Source organism: Macaca thibetana, chromosome 3 (assembly GCF_024542745.1).
Source record: "Macaca thibetana thibetana isolate TM-01 chromosome 3, ASM2454274v1, whole genome shotgun sequence".
Taxonomy (NCBI): domain Eukaryota; kingdom Metazoa; phylum Chordata; class Mammalia; order Primates; family Cercopithecidae; genus Macaca; species Macaca thibetana.
In genome coordinates, this window is record NC_065580.1 from 67,732,224 (window position 1) to 67,754,199 (window position 21,976).

Below are 21,976 nucleotides of genomic sequence, written 5' to 3' on the forward strand. Positions count from 1 at the left end.
TGTGAATAAATTTAGCCAAACTGTTGGGCAGAGTACAAATAACAATATTGTCTATAGATTGTTGCTTATAGCTCTGGACTAATAAAGCACAAATAAGATAGGGATATCTAATGTTTATGTAGCTTGGTCTATTTGAGTTTAACAACTGGGATGGTGTTAGACAGGATAGGTTAGGTTCTGCTGCAGTAAAGACATCTCAGTGGCTTTAACATAGCAAAAGTTTATTTCTTCTTCAGAGTAACTCTCCCATGCAACTGCCTCTGTGTGGCAACTCAGCAATCCAGCTGGGGAAGGTAGCATCATCCTGGAACTGCACTTTTTGGAACAGATGGCCTTATTAGTCAGTGTGATGGGGAAAAGAGAACATGGGAAGTTGCATGTTAACTCTAATGTTTTCATGTGGAATTGACACAGGTGACTTCCAGTAACATTCTATTCACCTCACAAATCACATACCATGGCTAGATTCAGGGATCCAGGGAAGTTTAATCTACTCATGTTGCATAGGAGGAACAAATATTTCTGAGCCTGAGTAATAGCTATCATAGTTAGCTTTAGCATTTGCTTACCTTTATATATGGTTGTTCAGTACAGTTATTAAGGAAGTATATTTGCTGAATGCACAGATACCATTTCTCTTGCCAAATTAACCTAATATCATTATGCTTATTTGGGTTCTCTATATCTCACTTAATGAATTTGTAATGTGCTTCTAAATGTTTAGGCTGCTAAGTGAAAGTCTTTGCCAGATGCTATGGTCCCTGATTTCTCAAATAGGCTAACATATTCCATAGTACTGAATGCTAGAGGAAAAGATGGTGGTCTTTTCAATTTACGTAACAGTAAGTATTCAAACATTACTTTTGTGGTAAATCAAAAATTAAGATACCTCAGAATAAAAATGAAGATGAATTTTTAAGATTAAAAAAGAGACCTCAATGAAATTTTGTGCTGTGGCAGGCTGCTTTATGCTCCAGGGGAAAGTATTTTTACAGGGTTGAGAAGCACTGCTTGTGTACCTAAGTTTTTATTCAACTTTGATATGGTTATTTTCTTAATTGTCTTCATTTTGTTTTTTAATATAGCTCTTCTTCTGGGACCCATTATTATATACATCATAAAAATGGGAGAATTTTGCAAAAAAGAATTCACAATTCTATTCTATATCCCACTAACAGCTTGATAAGAGAAACTAAATAATACAATTGATCATTGTGTTAATTATTCTAGACCACTACATGGACTTGCAAGAAGATGGAGAACTATACCCACTCTTCCCTGTTTTATCATGTGATTTGTCCATTTCTGGTTTATATTAGCTATAGCTATCTGAGTCTGTATTTACACATGTATTCATTTTTCATCCATCAAACAACTTTTGAGCATCCACCCTATGGCATTATGCTAGGTACTGGGGATTAGGACAAAATGAATAAGACAGTTTCTCCCTTCAAAGACCTTACTTCTAGTAGATGATGGCTACAGGGGTTATGAAATATCTCATTCATTTCACTTATATTTATTGAGCACTGATATGTGACAGACACTGAGGAATACTATAGTGAATGCGAGGCAGTAGAGTGTAGTGTTTGAGAGAAGTGTCTCAGTAGTCAGACTGGAATCAAATTGCATTGTGAGGCCTCCTGGAGGCTCTTCAGCTACCTTGTGCCTCAGTTTCCTCCTGTGTAAAACTTGAATACTGTAGTTGCAATATTGTGACATAAGAAATTTAAATTTTGTCTTTGTCCCCATTTCCTGGCACAGAGTTCATGAAACCCTTGTAATTTCCTAAGAGACAGGAGTGTTAAGAGCATCTTTTGTTCTAATATTTGGTCTTAGACCACAGTTCCTGATTCAGAATTCCTAAATCCTGTGGAATTTTCTGGGTGATAGAAGTGTCTCTTGTTCTAGTGAGGTGACTCTTGTTGGGTTCCTAGATAGCTTTAGGGTTGGGGTTGGTCACCAAAAAGACCAAGCTATGATTAGAAGCTTGGAACTTTCAGCCCCACTTTCACATTCTCCAGAAAGGAGATGGAGGCTGGAGATTGAGTTAATGATAGATTGTGTCTATGTGTTGAAGCCTCCATAACAATCCCTTAAAGACAAGGTTTGGAGAGCATCTTGGGAAATTAACACATTCATATGCTGGGAGGTGGATGCACCCCAACTCCATGGGGACAGAAACTCCTGCAGTAGTAACTCATCCTATGTAACTATTCATGTGGCAGTTTGTACCCTTCATCATATCCTTTATTATATAATAAACAAATGTTGCAGGGCTTTTCCTTAGTCAGCTAAAGATGGTGGTCCTTATCACACAGCCATAAAAATTTAGGCTCGCAGATGACTTGAAGAGTGAGGAAAATGGGATTTATTGGGCAAAAAGGGGAAACAGACTCTTAGCGAAGTGAGGGAGTGTGCTTCCTGCCCGTGGGTTTCCCGCCTCACAGATTGAATCTCAGATTCCACACAGGAAGAGGAGGGGCCAGGCTCCTCCCCTATGAAAAGGGTGCTAACTTCTGTGGTTCCAGCCCAGTTTGAGGCCAGCTGGAGTTTTTCCAGGAAGCCCTTCCCACCTGTCTGTCTCACAAGTAAACATAAACAAGTGTTTCTCTGAATTCTGCAATTCCTAACAAATGATCAAACCTGAGGAGGGTGGTCATGGGCACCCTGGTTGGTCAGAAGTGCTAGAGACCTGAACTTGCAATTGGTATCCAAAGTGGGAGGCAGTCTTGTGGAATTGAGCCTTTAACGTGGGATTTGATGCTAACTCCAAGTAGATAGTGTCAGAACTGAATTGAATTGCAGGACACCCAGCTGATGTTTGGATAGTTAGAGAATTGCTTGATGTGGAAAAAACCCCCACATATTTGGTGCCAAAAGTATTGTGAGAGTACAGAGGAAAAAAATCATTATTTTTCTTATACAATAGTTTATCAGAAAACCTGTTACAAATATCACTTTAAAAAACAGTGGGAAAAATACAGTTCTATCATTTTCTGGTTTTTATGTAACACTTTTTTTTTTCAAATCATGGAAAAAAAGCCATTGCAAATCACTTTCTTCAAGGGACTTAACAGGTAAGATATTTGATCCAAGGGCAAGACAATCCCAATCAGAAGTTTTGTTTTGCAGAAGCCGCTTCCATTTTTCCAGGCTCTGAAATTCTAAAACATCTCCTGTCTGCCTCTATTACCAGGGCCTTGTGCTTGCTATAAGAGTGGGCATTCATCAGGGGTACAGGTAATTGTCAACAACCTAAGGGGCTACCTTGGCACCAGAGCAGCAAGTGCCTGCTACTTAAGAATTTTATATTGCCTTTGTGAAAGAGCTTCACCAGTGTGATTTAACTTTGCAAAGGAATAGGTATAGAGAGAACTCAGTGGAGACCCATTCTTTGGTAATATTTGCATTTTATAGGAAGCATACATATAAATTTCCCATTCTATAGTAGTATGGCTTTAATCTTAATGAATGCCATTTTGTTGATACTCTTCAGAGAGTGGAATTAACATTCACATGTGCACTGGAAATGTTAAAGTGTTATTAGTCTCCCGAGGGTTTTGCTTCTGGCTATGCAGTTTCAGAGATTTCATCATAGTTTAGGTATAGCAAAACACCACCATTTCTGCTTACTAGAATGAACTCTCCAAGGTTTCTTTATACTTTAGGCTAAGGCTTGATTTTTTTAAAACAGAAAAAAAGGTTTTCCTAGACCCTGAATATAACCTGATGTCAAAAATCAATTGAAAAGCCAGTAAAAATTTGTCATGAGTTCTGTGAGAAAGCTTTTTTCATAACAGCTTTCTGGTTTTTACTAACAAATTTCTTTCTTTCTTTCTTTCTTTTCTTGAGACGGAGTCTCGCTCTGCTGCCCAGGCTGGAGTGCAGTGGCACAATGTCAGCTCACTGCAAGCTCCGCCACCCGGGTTCACGCCATTCTCCTGCCTCAGCTTCCTGAGTAGCTGGGACTACAGGCGCCCGCCACCACGCCCAACTAATTTTATTTTTATTTTTTTATTTATTTTTATTTTTTTTATTTTTAGTAGAGGCAGGGTTTCACCATGTTAGCCAGGATAGTCTTGATCTCTTGACCTCGTGATCCACCCACCTTGGCCTCCCAAAGTTCTGGGATTACAGGTGTGAGCCACCATGCCCGGCCACAAATTTCTTAATTAAGTTGCCCAAACTATTAATGTGGTTTTGTAGAATTTTAGAAATTTTATTTATTTATATAATGTTTACACATTCCCTGATCTTACAAAGAATTTGAGGTGACAAGCCCCATTTTATGCTAGTTTTCCACTACTTTTTTTTTTTAAGACTGTAAAGATGAGAATTTAGATTCAACAGCCATGCAAAGTAACCAGAGGTTTGAAAACACTGTTTAATTTCTTACCTTTGCTGCCTGTCTTTTCTTTCACATGTGAATCCCTTTTTTTCTCATTTATTCTCCAGGCCTTGATCATTTTACCTTACATAAAGATTCTTGGTTATTAGATAAAAATGAGGGAAAATATCCCAGATTTTGGTTATGTAGTAATCAGTACAAATGGTGTGAAACTTTTAAGTGTAGCTTTACTTACACATGCATACATGTGCACAAACAAAAACATCCACATTAGACTTTAACATTAAAATTCATTTCATAGAATCTGGGTTTTCATTTTGCTTATTTTTCTACTTACATCCAAATTATAGCATTCCAAATCTGAAGACAATATTCTGTTATAAAAAAGACAGCCAAAACAAAGAATATTTATGTAGGGCATTATCTGACCATCCTCTTTTCATGGTCTTGGGAGGTTTTTAAGTCCTTCCAAGGACTGTGCAAGGTAGAGACTGTCATTGCCATGCAAATGATGAGGTTGTTCCTGGACCAAACTGAGGGTTGGGCTGCTATTTCTTGTGGCCCAATAACGAGATGCAGATGAACTGGGGAGGAAGAGAGTTTTTATTTCTGTCATTGGTTACAGGGAGAAGGCCTGGAAATTATCACCAGACCAACTCAAAATTACAAAGTTTTCCAGAGCTTATATACCTTCTAAGCTATATGTCTATGTGTAATTGTGCGTTCATCTAAAGACATAAGTGATTAACTTCTTTTAATCTATAACTAAGGTCTGATTCCTGAAGAGGTACCTTCCTCTGGAGGCTCAGTAAACTTACTTAATCTACATGTGTGGAGGTGCTGGGGTGATTACCCTTATCTTGTCTCCTGCTAAATCATGGAGGTTTGAGGAGTTCCTTCAGACCCCCAATAAACCTGTTTGTGGAGGCCTGGGGAGTTTCTTCAGACCCCCAATAAAACTTGTTTAATCCTAAATGGGTCCTGTTAAGAATTCCTTTGTTATTTGTCATGATATAAGGCACAGGAAAGGCCTCGGCAAAACTCCTGATGGGCTTTTGTTATATGTTAGCCTTTGTATAAGAGCACTGGCTTTAATATTTAACTTCACCACTTGGTCAGCACTGAAACAGTTGTTAGTGAGACCTGGCCCTCCACAAGGTCTAACTGAAGGTCTGAGATGTTAAGGGACTTGGCCAATGACATACAGCTTTTAAGTAGTAAAGCTGGGATTTGATTCAGTCATGTCTAGCTCTGAAGGTACCACTCCGTAGTGCTATCCTGAACTAACTGCCTCATGTCACCTAAAATGCAGAATCCCAAGCCCCAGTACTATGGGATCCAAATTGAATCTACATTTTAAGGAGATCCCCAGGTGACTTATATGCACATTAAAGTTTAAGACTGCAAGTATGGTTCTATATGCACATTAGAGTTTCAGACTGGAAGTATGGTTCTTAAAAAATAGTTTCAGGCAGTTAAATACAAGGTACTGAAAAAATTCCATTTGAGAGGCTTTTTGGTTGCTGGGCCTTTATGATTTTTACTTAATTACAAGCTAGACTGTATTTCATTATCCTTCAGGTGTTCTGCTTTCACATTGGCTTTGAGCTAGTCTAACAAGAGTCATGTCGGATGCTGTCTTCTGTGACATTTCTTAGTGATCTGTTTTGGTGGTATTATTGTCAGTTTAAATAGCCTTGTGGTTATAAAGCAAGAAAAATTGATTCTATCCAAACTGTTTGATCTCTCTGTGTATCTGAGTAATCTTCTTGTCACATTTTCCTCCAAATTTACCTTTGCTTGCTTAATTCTTAAAAACAATCTATGACTTTCTCCTTGTCTACTCTTTCAAAGCATTGTAAGTGACTTCCAGTGATAAAGCTCACTTAAAACAGACAAGATAAAAAGAAAAATTATAGAAACAAGTTTAAGAAGGTGAAACATACTTACATCATGCATATGAAATAAATTAGTTGCTGCAGCTGAAAACCGAATTTAATTTTCATCTTCTAGGCTGTGAAGTCAAAAGGAAAATGTAAGAGGCTGCCGAGTTCTCGAAGTGGGATGAATAGAATCATTCATGTTCATCTGGAGAGAAACACGTGTTCCTGTGACTGAATACTAACAGAAGTATATTAGAAGTCTCTTTTTCCAAAAGTTCATAAGGTAGCATAACATAATATAGTGCTTTTTGCAAAGAAAATGAAATGCATTACAAAAATGTACCTTTCTCATGCCAGTCTTCAGTACATGTTAAGGTCATAACTGAATTTAGATTTTATGTAATGGTTTTGGGTGGACTGAAAATAATTTGATGGGGTATATTATTTTTTGATGCTCAAAAACCAAATACAGTGAGAAGAGTTTGAGAGCCTTGTCTATATGTGTAATTTAATATTTTGCTTAGACTGAGCCTCCCTCTTGCATTAGATATACTTGAAGTGGGCTTTTTTGGCTAGTGCTAGATCTCCGTAAGTTTGAATTTTCAGATGAGTGTTAAAGTAATAAAATGTTCTGCCATTGGTTCAGATAGGCTTGGAATATTAGGGATGTTGGCAGGAATGTTGACATCCCACTGTGAAAAGCATTTTTCTCTTCTTAGTGGAACTCTCACTGTTGCAAACCTCTTCTGATTAGATAATGGAGGAGACGAGTTTGAGAGCACATGAGTTAGTCTTAAGCCCTCTAAAAAAACGTAAATCTCAAGTATCTTTCCTAGCATTGCTAAAGATGATTAAAGATTACAGCTACAAGGTCATTTGGCATTAAATGATTTTGAGGCCCAGTGTTGTTTGTTTCTTTCCCAGACAGTGGAATAATTACTGATTAAAGCATGGTCTCAACTCTCAATGTGTTTGCAGATGGTCAGGGAATAAAACTCTGAACTATTATTTCAGCAGAAATAATGTTTTATATATATTCATTATGAATAAGAACAAAGCCTTAAAAATTTGGTTGATCTTTTGCCCCAAAATCACTTGGCAATGCTTGCTAAAAGCAGAAAATAATTCATGTAAATACTAAAATCTCTATTTTAAACAAAACTTCCAGGTGACTTATATACAGGAGTCTTTGTGGACACTTTCAGAAATAATGGATGAGAATGGTAACCTTATATTTAATGGATTGACTGGTCATTTTGGCTGTGTGGACACCCAGTTAAAGTGTAATGACTAAGGTCATCTGTAAAGACTGATTTTAATAATCTCCTTACAATTTTACTTGAAGGGAGTTATCCATGTTAATCTCCAGGCATGAAATGTAATGATCTGTTTTATTATTGTTAATTTATGCTCAAGCTTCCTTTTGCTCTTCTTTTTAGCCAACATAACAATTATACAGTCTAACTATTTGCCTCAGGGAGATGCTGTAATAGGACTAATTAAATATTTAATATTTTAAAGGACTTAAGCAACCTTGTAAGTAATACGTTAAGAGGAGATAAAATCATGATGATCTCCTTAGTAGGAGGAATGTTAATGAAGCACTGGGGTCAGGCATTCCTTTAATGCCCATGTCCTGTATCTGTCAGAGGCTGAATGGTTTAATGGTTAAATTAATGATTGTTGTAACTTATGACAGTTCTTCTACTTCCTAGTTGGAAAGCAAAGTTTTTAACCTTTCTATGCCAATCTCATATTTCTCACCTTTAGAGTGAGGAGATAAGAATACCACCTCCCTTTGTGGATTGTTGTGATGACATATGAGGTATGTGTCTATCAAAAGAAAGTGGTTTTTATTAATATGAATTAATCCCATAACTATTGGTATTACAATATCAATTCAATGCAAGTATTGAATTCAAAACTTGTAGATTCTTATTTTAAAACTAGCAATGAAATGGATATGTACTTTTAGACCTAATCTCAAATTTAGAAAGAAGGAAGAGAAAAGGGAGGAAGAAAATGAGGAAGAAAAGGAGTAGGAGAAAATATTTCTAAAATCCACCCCAAACAGGGGCTAAAGACAAAGAGAAAGTGATCATTGTGCAGACGATGAAGACTGATTGTAGGTATGTGTAGTCAATGTAAAACTGACCTCACTGATCTAGAAAAATAATAGAATCATCAAATGTCAGAGCACACAGATTATAAGGAAAATGCCTTTATTTTTTAGGTCAAGGGCTAGTGAATAAATCTGAATTAGCAGAAAGTTTTCATTATGACTTTTTAAAAAATATATCTTGTTTTTTCAAAGCTCATACAGAAAAAGAACTAGACTAACAAAAATTTAGAAAAAGTTGTTCTTTTGAAACGAGGTCAGGATTAATTGAATAAGCATTTTAAATATATTAACTGTCATATCTAAATATTTTTGAAAACTTGTTTCTCCTGTTTACTAGATGGCTTTGAAGATTTCCCTTTACAACTAAAGATATTTTGTAAACTGCTTTCTAATTGAGTCTAAATGTAAAATTCATCCAGATGATTTTTCTTGATTTTATGAATTCCAAATCTGGTGAGAGTTGCAAATAATGAGATTTTGTTATACATTCCAAGTTCACCAGCCTTATAATGAACTTCATATTCTACAGCAAAGGGGCAAGAGGAGCAGTGTCCCCAATTCCATTCATTCAACAAATATTTATGATTGCAATTGTGTGCTAGACCATTCATAAGAAGGAATGAGCTTACATTTTCTTAGCTGTGCATTTTGTTGTCATTTTAATGCCCCGTCAGCAAGTCTTCTTGATTAATTCTTAAGTGTTTATCAACTATATGTTATTAAAAATCAGGATGAGCTTCCACTTTCCTTTCTTCTAGGACAGGTACAGCTGACCTTCAATATTTATGGATTCAATTTTTGATAATTTTCCTACTTGCTAAAATTTATTTGTACCCCTTCCCCCCACCACCTCCAATCAATACTTGTGGTACTTTTGCAGTCATTCATAGACATGTACAGAATGGTGAAAATTTTGGTTGGCCCATTCACATGTTCCCAGCTGAGGCTAAGCAAGTGATGCTCTGCCTTCTTGATTCAGCTTTCCTACTATAAACATGTGTTTTTACTTGGTGTATTTAGTGTCATGTTTTTTGCAGTTTTTCTTTTGCTTTTCTTTGGTGATTTAGAATAATCCCCAAGCATAGACAACTGGAGTGCCATCTAGTGTTCCTAAGTGCAAGAAGGCTGTGACGTGTCTTACAGAGGAAATACATGTTAGATCAGCTTTGTTCGGACATGTTGACCATGATTTCTATGTTAATAAGTCAACAATATGTATTTTAACAGGTGTTCTTAAACTGAAACACACATAAAACAACGTTATGTTTTGATTGGTTGACAAAAATGTTGTGACCAGAGGCTTGCAGGAATTGAAGCTATTTCTCCTAAGAGTAATGGTTCAGCATTTTCAAATTCAGTATTTGCAGTGTCTTTATAGAACAAAACTATCACGAATAACAAGAATCAATTGTATTTGAAATTTGGGGGGATTTTAATAAATATCTATTCACTAAATTGTCCCTTTTAATGTAAACCAAGATGCATGATTTTTTTCTGATCTGTAAGCAACTAGTAAGTAAATACAGAGGGGTGGAAAAATGAAAATTATATATAGGACTAAACCATAATTTTTGTTTTTTTCCTTATAAACTTAAAAAAAAAACCTGCTGCTAAAAAACAATGTAATAAACCTGGAGGGGTTTGAAGTCTAGAAACAATTTGTAATGTGATGGAATCTTGTTTGTTAGTAGTGATTTGTCTGTCCTGTTTGCTACCTATGCCTAGCACAGTTTCTAACTTACATGGAGTGCTCAAGGTATTTAAAAAAATAAAAATAAATTGCAGTGAATCAGTCATAAATTGACATTGAAATAGCCTTGAGAGTGAAAAGATTTAGCAATAAAAATAAAAGTTGGAGAAGTATAATGAACATTTTCCGGTTGGAGACGAGAGGTCAGTCTACCTCACAGTTGGCTGGGAGAATCACCTCTGTCACTGGGCCTGGGCAATGACAGCATCCGTAGGTGCCAACTCTACCGTACTTGGGTTTACCATTAACTCTCTGTGTCATCTGGGTCAGATCATTCAGCTTCTTTGGGTCTTGACTTCTAATTATTTCCTTGATAACCACCATTATTATAAGGAAACAGAGAAAGCCATTTATATTAGTCAGAGTGTTCCAGAGAAACAGAACCAATATTTTTTCTTTTCCTCTGCCTTTTTGTTCTGTTCAGGCCCTCAACAGATGGGATGATGCCGATCTGCATTTATGAATTTTACAAATTTATAAGACTTGAGAATATACGTAAATATGAATTCTGAGTGCCTAGACTGGGGAGGGGAAGGGGAAACACAATTTAAATAGAGCTGAATTTATTTCTATGAATTAAGTGTACTGTCTTGAGCAGCTGGGAGTGGTCTAACCTGTCTGCTGGTTGGCCAATTGAAACCTATATGGCCTACATTGAATGAAGCTGATGGCCAAAATTCCTTGCCAAAATGTAAAGAAAAGAGTCCAAAGACTTCGGAAAATAGGAATGTTGGAGTGGATTGATCACCAGCAACTGCTTATCTCCCACGCTATGACTGCCAAATAGCCAGTTATTTACCATTAACATAATAGCAACTTTTGGAATAACCAGGAAAAAAGGAAGAAAAAGAAAGAAAGAAATACTACAACAATAGACCTATTTTTTTTTTTTCCTTCAGTGCATTACATCCAGAGTTTATATCTAGGTCATGCAAACAATCAATGACCTAAAGATTTTTTTGTGGGGGAATTACTTTTGACCAGTACTGGAGTATTGGGCATGACTACAACTAGTCAAAAGTAATTCCTCTCTAAAAAGCCACAACTCTGTTATATCAGTTTTTGGGATTATGACTTTTAAAGCACCTCTACTATTGCAATAAGGCATATCAAAAAGCACTTGGGCTTTCTTGCCACTGCCATTTAGTTAACTTGTGGTTTCATTTTTTCCTTAATGGAACTATGTCTTCTTGGACAGTAAACATCCCTTGAAAGTCAGATGGAAGCTTTTGCTTAAATAGATGTTCAATGCTTTGTGACAGGCTTTCACCACATATAAAGTAGACATACCAACAACTCCTAGCTTTAAAATAACTTTTACGCAATCACTTTTTTTCCCTCAAGCTTTATAGTGCTGTGATATTTTTGAAATCATTTTTAGGAAGTACACGAGATGCAATCTTCGGAAAAAAATGCAATGGTACAACAAATAAACCCAACAAACAAACAAATGAACACCTCAATTGAAGTGACAGTTGGATCAACAGATACTGTAAGTGCCTGGCAGTGACAGTTATTCTTCTGCATGAATGCATTCACCTTTTTTAAAGTGTTAAAATAAAAAAATTATTCCAGATTCCAGAAATCATAAATGTATATTCTATAATTAAAGAAATGGTAGACATAGACTATATTATCATCTTATTTAACCTTCAATCATAAAAGACCTACAATATGGTATCACTATATCCCCCTTTTAAAATGAGACTAGGAAGTGAGTCTTAGTCTAAAAGAGATGAAATAACTTTCTCATGGTCACAAAGCTAATATGTGATGGGACTGAGTTTCTACCTAATGCCCAAGCTTGCAGCCACTCTACTATATTTAGCTTCAAGCTAAGGAAGTGGAGTTGATGATTTTTCCTGCTCAGAAGTTCTGTTTTTTCATTTTATATACATCTTTGTTATGGTTTATATATGTATACATATTATAACGTTTCTTTATTCACTCTTTAATTCTCTCTCTCTTTTTTTTTAAATTATACTTTTAAGTTCTAGGGTACCTGCGCACAACGTGCAGGTTTGTTACATAGGTATATATGTGCCATGTTGATTTGCTGCACCCATCAACTCATCACTTACATTAGGTATTTCTCCTAATGCTTATCCCTCCCCCAGCCACTCACCCCGCGACAGGCCCCAGTGTGTGATGTTCCTCACCTTGTGTCTATGTGTTCTTGTTGTTCAACTCCCACCTGTGAGTGAGAACATGTGGTATTTGGTTTTCTGTCCTTGTGATAGTTTGCTCAGAGTGATGGTTTCCAGCTTCATCCATGTCCCTGCAAAGGACATGAGCGCATCCTTTTTTATGGCTGCATAGTATTCCATGGTGTATATGTGCTACATTTTCTTAATCCAGTCTATCACTGATGGACATTTGGGCTGGTTCCAAGTCTTTGCTATTGTGAATAGTGCCACAATAAACATATATGTGTGTGTGTCTTTATAGTAGCGTGGTTTATAATCCTTTGGATATATACCCAGTAATGGCTTCGCTGGGTCAAATGGTATTTCTAGTTCTAGATCCTTGAGGAATCGCCACACTGTCTTCCACAATGGAACTAATTTACACTCCCACCAACAGTGTAAAAGCGTTCCTATTTCTCCAAATCCTCTCCAACATCTGTTGTTTCCTGACTTTTTAGTGATCGCCATTCTAACTGGTATGGGACAGCATGTCATTGTGGTTTTGATTTGCATTTCTCTGATGACCAGTGATGATGAGCATTGTTTTCACATGTCTGTTGGCTGCATAAATGTCTTCTTTTGAGAAGTATCTGTTCATATCCTTTGCCCATTTTTTGATGGGGTTGTTTGCTTTTTCTTGTAAATTTGTTTAACTTCTTTGCAGATTCTGGATAATAGCCCTTTGTCAGATGGGTAGATTGCAAAGATTTTTCTCCCATTCTGAAGATTGCCTGTTCACTCTAATGATAGTTTCCTTTGCTGTGCAGAAGCTCTTTAGTATAATTAGATCCCATTTGTAAATTTTGGCGTTTGTTGCCATTGCTTTTTGTGTTTTAGTCATGAAGTCTTTGCATGTGCCTATATCCTGAATGGTATTGCGTAGGTTTTCTTCTAGGTTTTTTTTATGGTGTTAGGTCTTACATTTAAGTCTTTAATCCACCTTGAATTAATTTTTGTGTAAGGCGTAAGGAAGGGATCCAGTTTCAGCTTTCTACATATGGCTAGCCAGTTTTCCCAGCACCATTTATTAAATAGTTGAATCCTTTCCCCATTTCTTGTTTTTGTCAGGTTTGTCAAAGATCAGATGGTTGTAGATGTGTGGTGTTATTTCTGAGGGCTTTGTTTTGTTCCATGGGTCTACATATCTGTTTTGGTACCAGTACCATGCTGTTTGGTTACTGTAGCCTTATAGTACAGTTTGTAGTCAGATAGCGTGATGCCTCCAGCTTTGTTCTTTTTGCTTAGGATTGTCTTGGCTATGCAGGCTCTTTTTTGGTTCCATATGAACTTTAAAGTAGTTTTTTCCAATTCTGTGAAGATAGTCATTGGTAGCTTGATGGGGATGGCATTGAATCTATAAATTACCTTGGGCAATATGGCCATTTTCACGATATTGATTCTTCCTATCCATGAGGATGGAATGTTCTTCCGTTTGTGTTCTCTTTTATTTCATTGAGCAGTGGTTTGTAGTTCTCCTTGAAGAGGTCCTTCACATCCCTTGTAAGTTGTATTCCTAGGTATTTTATTCTCTTTGTAGTAATTGTGAATGGTAGTTCACTCATAATTTGGCTCTCTGTCTATTATTGGTGTATAGGAATGCTTGTGATTTTTACACATTGATTTTGTATCCTGAGACTTTGCTGTAGTTGCTTATCAGCTTAAGGAGATTTGGGGCTGAGATCATGGGGTTTTCTTTATTTTATTTTATTTTATTTAGTTTTTTTTTTTTTTTTTTTGAGACAGAGTCTCGCTCTGTCACCCAGGTTGGAGTGCAGTGGTGTGATCTGAGCTCACTGCAAGCTCGACTTCCCAGGTTCACACCATTCTCCTGCCTCAGCCTCCCAAGTAGCTGGGACTACAGGCATGCGCCACTACGCCTGGCTAATTTTTTGTATTTTTAGTGGAGACAGGGTTTCACCGTGTTAACCAGGATGATCTCGATCTCCTGACCTCGTGATCCACCAGCCTCAGCCTCCCAAAGTGCTGGGATTACAGGCGTGAGCCTCCGCACCTGCCCCATCTTTGTGGTTTTATCTATCTTTGGTCTTTGATGTTGGTGACCTACAGATGGGGTTTTGGTGTGGATGTCCTTTTTGTTGATGTTGATGCTATTCCTTTCTGTCTGTTAGTTTTCCTTCTAACAGTCAGATCCCTCAGCTACAGGTCTATCGGAGTTTGCTGGAGGTCCACCAGGGGAGGCTGCAGAACAGCAAATATTGCTGCCTGATCCTTCCTCTGGAGGCTTTATCCCAGAGGAACACCCACCTGTTTGAGGTGTCTGTTGGCCCCTACTGGGAGGTTTCTCCCAGTCAGGCTACATGGGGGTAAGGAACCCACTTGAGGAGGCAGTCTGTCCATTCTCAGAGCTCAAACACCATGCTGAGAGAACCACTGCTCTCTTCAGAGCTGTTAGACAGGGATGTTTAAGTCTGCCAAAGCTATCTGTTGCCTTTTGTTCTACTCTGCCCTGTCCACAGAGGTGGAATCTATAGAGGCAGTAGGCCTTGCTGAGCTATGGTGGGCTCTGCCCAGTTCATGCTTCCTGGCCTCTTTGTTTACACTGTGAGCTACTCAAGCCTCAGCAATGGTGGATGCCCCTCCCCCCGCCAGGGTCCTGGGTTGATCTCACACTGCTGCACTAGGAGTGAGCAAGGCTCCTTGGGCATGGGATCCGCCAAGCCAGGCATGGGAGGGTATCTCCTGGTCTGCCAGTTGCTAAGACTGTGGGAAAAGTACAGTATTTTGTCATGAGTGTACCATTTTTCTAGGTACAGTCTGTCAAGGCTTCCATTTGCTAGGAAAGGGAAATCTCCTGACCTCTTGCGCTTCCTGGGTGAGACAACAGCCCTCCCTGCTTTGGTTCACCCTCCATGGGCTGCACCCACTGTTCAACCAGTCCCAATGAGATGAACCAGGTACCTCAGTTGGAAATGCAGAAATCACCTGTCTTCTGCGTGGATCTTGCTGGGAGCTGCAGACTGGAGCTGTCCCTATTTGGCCGTCTTGGAAGCGACACCCTATTTTTCTTAATCTTATTTAAAAAACAGAAAAAACCTGTTTGTTGTAGGGAACATAAGACTACAACTAAGTTTGGATTATATATATATATATACACATATATATATATGTTGATATATAATATGTATATATAATGTAATATATATTTAGATATAATTTTTGTTATTTATATATACTTTATAAACTTATATATAGACATATGTATATACTAATATATATATATATACTGGGAAATATTGAGAGAATATTATTCTCAAATATATCCAACTGATTTTGAGAATAATATTCTCTCAGCATTCCCTGGTATGATATTTTATTATAAATTTGTTAAACATTGAAGAAAGACTAACTGAATGTTCAAGACTTAAGCATAATGATGGAACTGCCCACTTGTGGCAGAAATGGTGGTTTGACTGCCAACATCTGTTCCAGTTTCTCTGTAGAGTGCCTTCCTGTACTACAGAGGCTGGAAGGCTAAACATTTCATTTCCCAGAAAACCTTGCACCTGGAGATTCCCATGTGGTTTAGTGTCTGCCAATCAGGAGCACCTGCAGGAAACTTAAATTTGTACCTATAACATCCATTTGCTGGTACAGACCTATCAGGTGGGGTGGGCTCAGAAGGCTGTGGTCCTGGTGGCAGCTTTCTGTCCCTGGGTTATGGCTGTTGTGGTGTGATCCTTGGCACAACTTCTTGGTTACAGCAGTGGTAAGATGTTCCTTAGCAGGGCAATTCTGTGGCTGTGTTTTGGAAGTCATTCCTGCTCCTCAGGCCCTTCCAACAATTTTTTAAGAACCTAACTCCTAGCACTAAATCCATTCCTAGATAAAGTGGTGCTAGAAAGATTTCTGCTATTCACAGTTGAGTATTGACTGATTCAATTCCTCCCACTTCTGACTTTTAGCATGTTTTCTCTAGCCTGATAAATTTTAAGATTTGGGGTGATTTTGGAGTAAATAGTCATTTTTTCTCAAATAGGAGTCATGCACTAAAATAGCAGAAATTTCTCTTTTTTCTGGATCTACTCAAGATGGGAATAAATTACCTTCCCTCTGAAGCCCATAACATGAACAAAATTCCGGAATATTGAAGGCCTTGGAGTTGAATTTTATAAATGCCGTTTCTTTCTTTTTCCTTTTCCTTAAACCTGTTATTTGTGTGTTTGTAAGGGACAATTTATCTAAAATGTAAAGGAGTAGCACTTGTGATTCCTAATGATTCCTAAGACCTGCTATAGGTTAGCAAAGATAAATGGAAGACTTTCATTCTTCATTAAGTTTTCTACATTAACTTACTGAGGAGGTAGAGTAAAATATTTTAACTGCCTTAACGAGCTTAGAAATGTTGTGTGGGCACTTGAAGTAACTTAGAAAAATATTATTTAGCATATTATTATGGAATTTTGACAGGTTATTAACTATCAAATGTAAAGAAATGTTTACATTGTTAATAATTCTACATGTAATATATGAAAATATTTACATCTATTCTTTTTAAAAAATTTTTGAACGACTAAACTCAAATATGCAGAATAACCATGAGAGACCTAACTATTATGATAACATTTAGTATTACATTATTGTTAGACTCAGACATTTTTATTTTCTTAAAGCCAAAAATAACAAAAATTCTATCTAAATTTATTTAAATATCAAGGATTTTAACATCAAATCAATTGAAAATTGGCCTCCAGCTCCATTATTATAATTCAATACATCAATTGATTAAAAAACATTAGCATTCCCTTTATATATGGCACTGTTAACTTTGAGAAATAAGTATTTGCAGCCTTATTGTGACTTCCCCATAAGTGCTTTGCTTGCAGCACCTAAGACATGGCTTTATACAGACTAAAAACTGAGTTGTCTTAAAAGAGATATTAAATAATGAGCTGATTATGGATGATAGCTTATAAGCAGTTCAATTTTAGTTTTTCAGTTGTAAATTTTCTCTTCAAATCTCTAAGATTGCTTTATATACAGAGGTAGGTAATCAAAGGTAAGAAATCTTTATAACCTGCAGGGTAACATGAGTCATGCAGATGCCTCACTTCTTCCTTGCATGTTGTCCTCAATGATCAGGAGTTTTCTATTTTGTATTTGAATGTTTCTATGCTGTACTCTTGGGCTCAAGTGATCCTCCCGCCTCAGCATCCTGGGTAGCTGGGATGACAGGTGTGTGCTACCACACCCGGTTAAACTTTGTTTGTTTGTTTTATTTTTTTGCAGGGATGAGGTCTTGCTATGTTGTCCAGGCTGGTATGGAACTCCTGGCCTCAAGCGATCCTCCTGTCTCAGCCTTCCAAGGTGCTGAGATTGTAGGCATGGGCCACTGTGCCCTGCAAGATTCTTAATATTAACTCACACACATTATGTTGTTTAAGCATGGTTTATATGCCATGCTACATGAAGCATTTAATTAAGCTCAGGTATTCCTCTATTATCAAACATGTGAATGTGTCCAATTTTTTTCCTCCTATAAATCATGATGAAAAGTCTTAATTTGGGGGTTAATTTTTGTTAATTTTCCTCAAAGTGAAATTAACAAGTCAGTGGGCATGAACCATTTTATTCATTTATTCCTTTATTAAATATTATTTGTTTCCTAATTTACGTCAGAAATCGTGTTCACTGCTGGGCATGTGATAGTGATTACTAAAAAATAAAAAAAAGTTTTTGCCCTTAATTTTGTAGGTCTTGTCACACAGGTCAGATTGCTCTCCAGAGAGTGAACAATTTACAAAACACTCAACCATTCTCATTCCCTCCGACTTTGCCAGCACTGGTTATAAAATTTTATTTCCTTTTTTTTCTAGTTTAAAAATTATGTCATGGTACCTGAAAATTATTTTGATTAGCAATTGTTTAGTTGCAAGTAAAGTGTACATTTCTTCAAAAATCATCAATTTATTCATCTTTTTTGTTTTATTTGAATAATTGGTAAATTATTTTCCCTTTTGTTAAATAAGAATTTCTCTTTTTTCTGTAGTTTCTTAGAATTCTATTTTGAGTTTTAAATAGACAGTAATCAGACATAGTAGAAGAATAAAGTTTGACAATTCTAATAAATACTCTTCTTGGAATAGGAAATAGAATGAATTTAAAGACATTAAAGCAATCATAATAAAGTTGGCTTAAATGATTAAAAATCTCCATGAGCACAGATAGCATTTTTGCTTATTCATGAATATATAACACTGATTTTTCAACAAACCTAGCTAGAAGAAAAAGAGCATAATAAGAAAATTAAGAGTGCTTTAGGAAACAAAGCTACATTAAACACATTTTTATTTACTTAAGAAAAAACCTCAAAACAAAAGTGATCTTTATGAAATCATCATTGAATAGACTTCTTCTTCAGGAACTTACAGAGATATTTTGAATTAAAAAAAACCTCTTGGTCTGATAGTAACTTAAGCAGGTATCCTGATTCATGAACAACAATGTCACAGCTGCAGCACTAACATAACCACCAAGCAACTTTAGATTGTTGGTTCAGCTGAGACAGCTCAGCTTGTAAATCAGATCTACCCTGGCTGGCTTTGATTGAGTCAGCGCCTCTCCTTCCTAGAGCTTCAAAGGCTTTCCCAGGAGTCTTCCCTATCAGAGTCATGGGCCCTTTGGCTTCCTCTCTCAGGAACTCTCCTCTGGTAGGTTTTGATTTGTATTCTAAGGGAAAAGATTGAATATGGAAATTCTCTGGAGGGTGAGGGGTGCAAAACACCACACAAAAATAAGCAACAACAACAAAACTCACAAAACTTGGCCCATAACAGAAGTTCTTTTTTTTTTTTTTTTTTTAATTTTGGAAACCTGCAAAATGGCATTTGAGTTATTTCGTTTCTCCCTCAAGAATTTCTCTTTCTGCCAACTTGTAGATTTCCTCACCCAATCTCCCTCTCTCCAGGGCCCAAACACGTTCACAGACACACACACACACACACACACCCCACCCACAGTTGATGTGTTGATGTGATGGTTCTGAAACTGATACAATCTCTAAAAATAAATTCTTAGAACTTAATGAAATTACTGTTATTTGATCATTGGTTAATCCAAGACAAAGTCAAAGGTCTATCTTCCTTGAATAGGGAGCTTCGTAAGTATATAAATTCTGTAAACCGGAAAGTGACTGAGGCAGGTCTTAATTGATTAGACCTTTCTTTAGCCGAGGTTGAGGACATGCTTGGGAAAAAACACAAATCACAGGAGCACCTGTGACCTATGCTGTTTCCAAAGGGGATTTTGGGAACTGCAATATGTAAAGGGAAAGGAGCAAGCAGGAGGGGAAAAAAGAAGGGAATTTAGGCAGTGAGGTTCTCATTAGCTTCAGTACATCTGCATTTTACATGTGAAAAGAGAGAGTAGAGGAAAAGTTAATTATGCGTTGTCATGCTCAGTAAATCTATATTTAACTTTTTAAAAATTTCAATAGGTTTTTGGGGGGCAGGTGGTGTTTGGTTACATGAAGAAGTTCTTTTTTTTTTGAAACAGAGTCTCACTCTGTAGCCCCTGCTGGAGTGCAGTGGAGCGATGTTGGTGATCTGCCTCCCAGGTAAAGCAATTCTCGTGCCTCAGCCTCCTGAGTAGCTGGGACTACAGGCCTGCACCACCACACCCAGCTAGGTTTTGTATTTTTAGTAGTGACAGGGTGTTGCCATGGTGGCCAGGCTGGTCTGAAACTCCTGACCTCAAGTTATCCACCTGCCTTGGCCTCCCAAAGTGCTGGGATTACAGGCACGAACCACTGTGCCTGACCCATGAATAAGTTCCTTAGTAGTGATTTCTGAGATTTTGGTGGACCCACCACCTGAGCAGTGCACATTGTACCTAATGTGTCATCTTCTATACCTCACCCCCTCCCACCCTTTCTCCCGAGTCCCCAAAGTCCAGTGTATCATTCTTATGTCTTTACATCCTCATAGCTTAGCTCCCACTTGTGAGTGAGAACTTACAATGTTTGATTTTTCATTCCTGAGTTACTTCACTTAGAATAATGGCCTCCGATTCCATCCAGGTTGCTGCAAATGCTATTATTTTATTCCTTTTTATGGCTGAGTAATATTACATAATATATATAGATCACATTTTCTTTGTCCAGTCATTGATTGATGGGCATTTAGGCTGGTTCCATATTCTTGCAATTGTGAATTGTGCTGCTATAAACATGTGTGTGTAAGTAGCTTTATCCTATATTGACTTCTTTTCATCTGGGTGGATACCCAGTAGTGGGACTGCTGGATCGAATGGTAGATCTACTTTTAGTTCTTTAAGGAATATCTACACTGTTTTCCATAGTGGTTGTACTAGTTTACATTCTCACCAACAGTGTGAAAGTGTTCCCATTTCACCGCATCCACGCCAACATCTATTATTTTTTGATTATGGCCATTCTTGCAGGAGTAAGGTGGTATTGCATTGTGGTTTTGCTTTGCATTTCCCTGATAATTACTGATGTTGAGCATTTTTTCATGTTTGTTGGCCATTTATATATCTTCTTTTGAGAATTGTCTATTCATGTCCTTAGCCCACTTTTTGATGAATTTTTTGTTTTTTCTTGCTGATTTGAGTTCTTTGTAGATTCTGGATATTAGTCCATTCTTGGAAGTATAACTTGAGACAATTTTTTCCCAATCTATGGGTTGTCTGTTTGCTCTGCTGATTATTTCTTTTGCTGTGCAGAAACTTTTTAGTTTAATTAAGTCCCATCTATTTATCTTTGTTTTTGTTGCATTTACTTTTGGGTTCTTGGTCATGAAGTCTTTGCCTAAGCCAATATCTAGAAGAGTTTTTCTGATGTCAAGTTCTAGAATTTTTATGGTTTCAGGTCTTAGATTTAAATATTTGATCAATCTTGAGTTGATTTTTGTATAAGGTGATAGATGGGGATCCAGTTTCATTCTTCTGCATGTGGCTTGCCAATTATCCCAGCACCGTTTGTTGAAGAGGGTGTCATTTCCCCACTTTAGGTTTTTGTTTGCTTTGTTGAAAATCAGTTGGCTGTAAGTATTTGGCTTTATTTCTGGGTTTTCTATTTTGTTCCATTGGTTTATATGCCTATTTTTATACCGGTATCATGCTGTTTTGACGATTACGGCCTTATAGTATAGTTTGAAGTCAGGTAATGTGGTGCCTCCAGATTTGTTTTTTTTCTTAGTCTTGCTTTGGCTATGTGGGTTCCTTTTTGGTTCCATATGCATTTTAGGATTTTTTTTTTAGTTCTGTGAAGAATGATGATGGCATTTTGATGGGAATTACATTTAATTTGTAAATTGCTTTTGGCAGTATGATCATTTTTGCAATATTGATTCTACCTATCCGTGAGCATGGGATGTGTTTCCATTTGTCTGTGTTGTCTATGATTTCTTTCAGCAGTGTTTTGTATTTTTCTTTATAGAGCTGTTTCACCTCCTTGGTTAGGTATATTCCTAAGTATTTTATTTTTTTGCATCGATTGTAAAAGGAGTTGAGTTCTTGATTTGATTCTCAGCTTGGTCACTGAGTTGGATCAGGCTGATTTTATTGATTTGGACCCCCCAAGTAGGGACTCTGCATCTAATATTGCAGCTCAGGGAGTTAAAAAAGGTTCTAATAATTTATTTGCTTGGTTAGCAGAAATATGGATTAAAAGATGGACCACTATGAGGGAGCTAGAAATGCCTGATC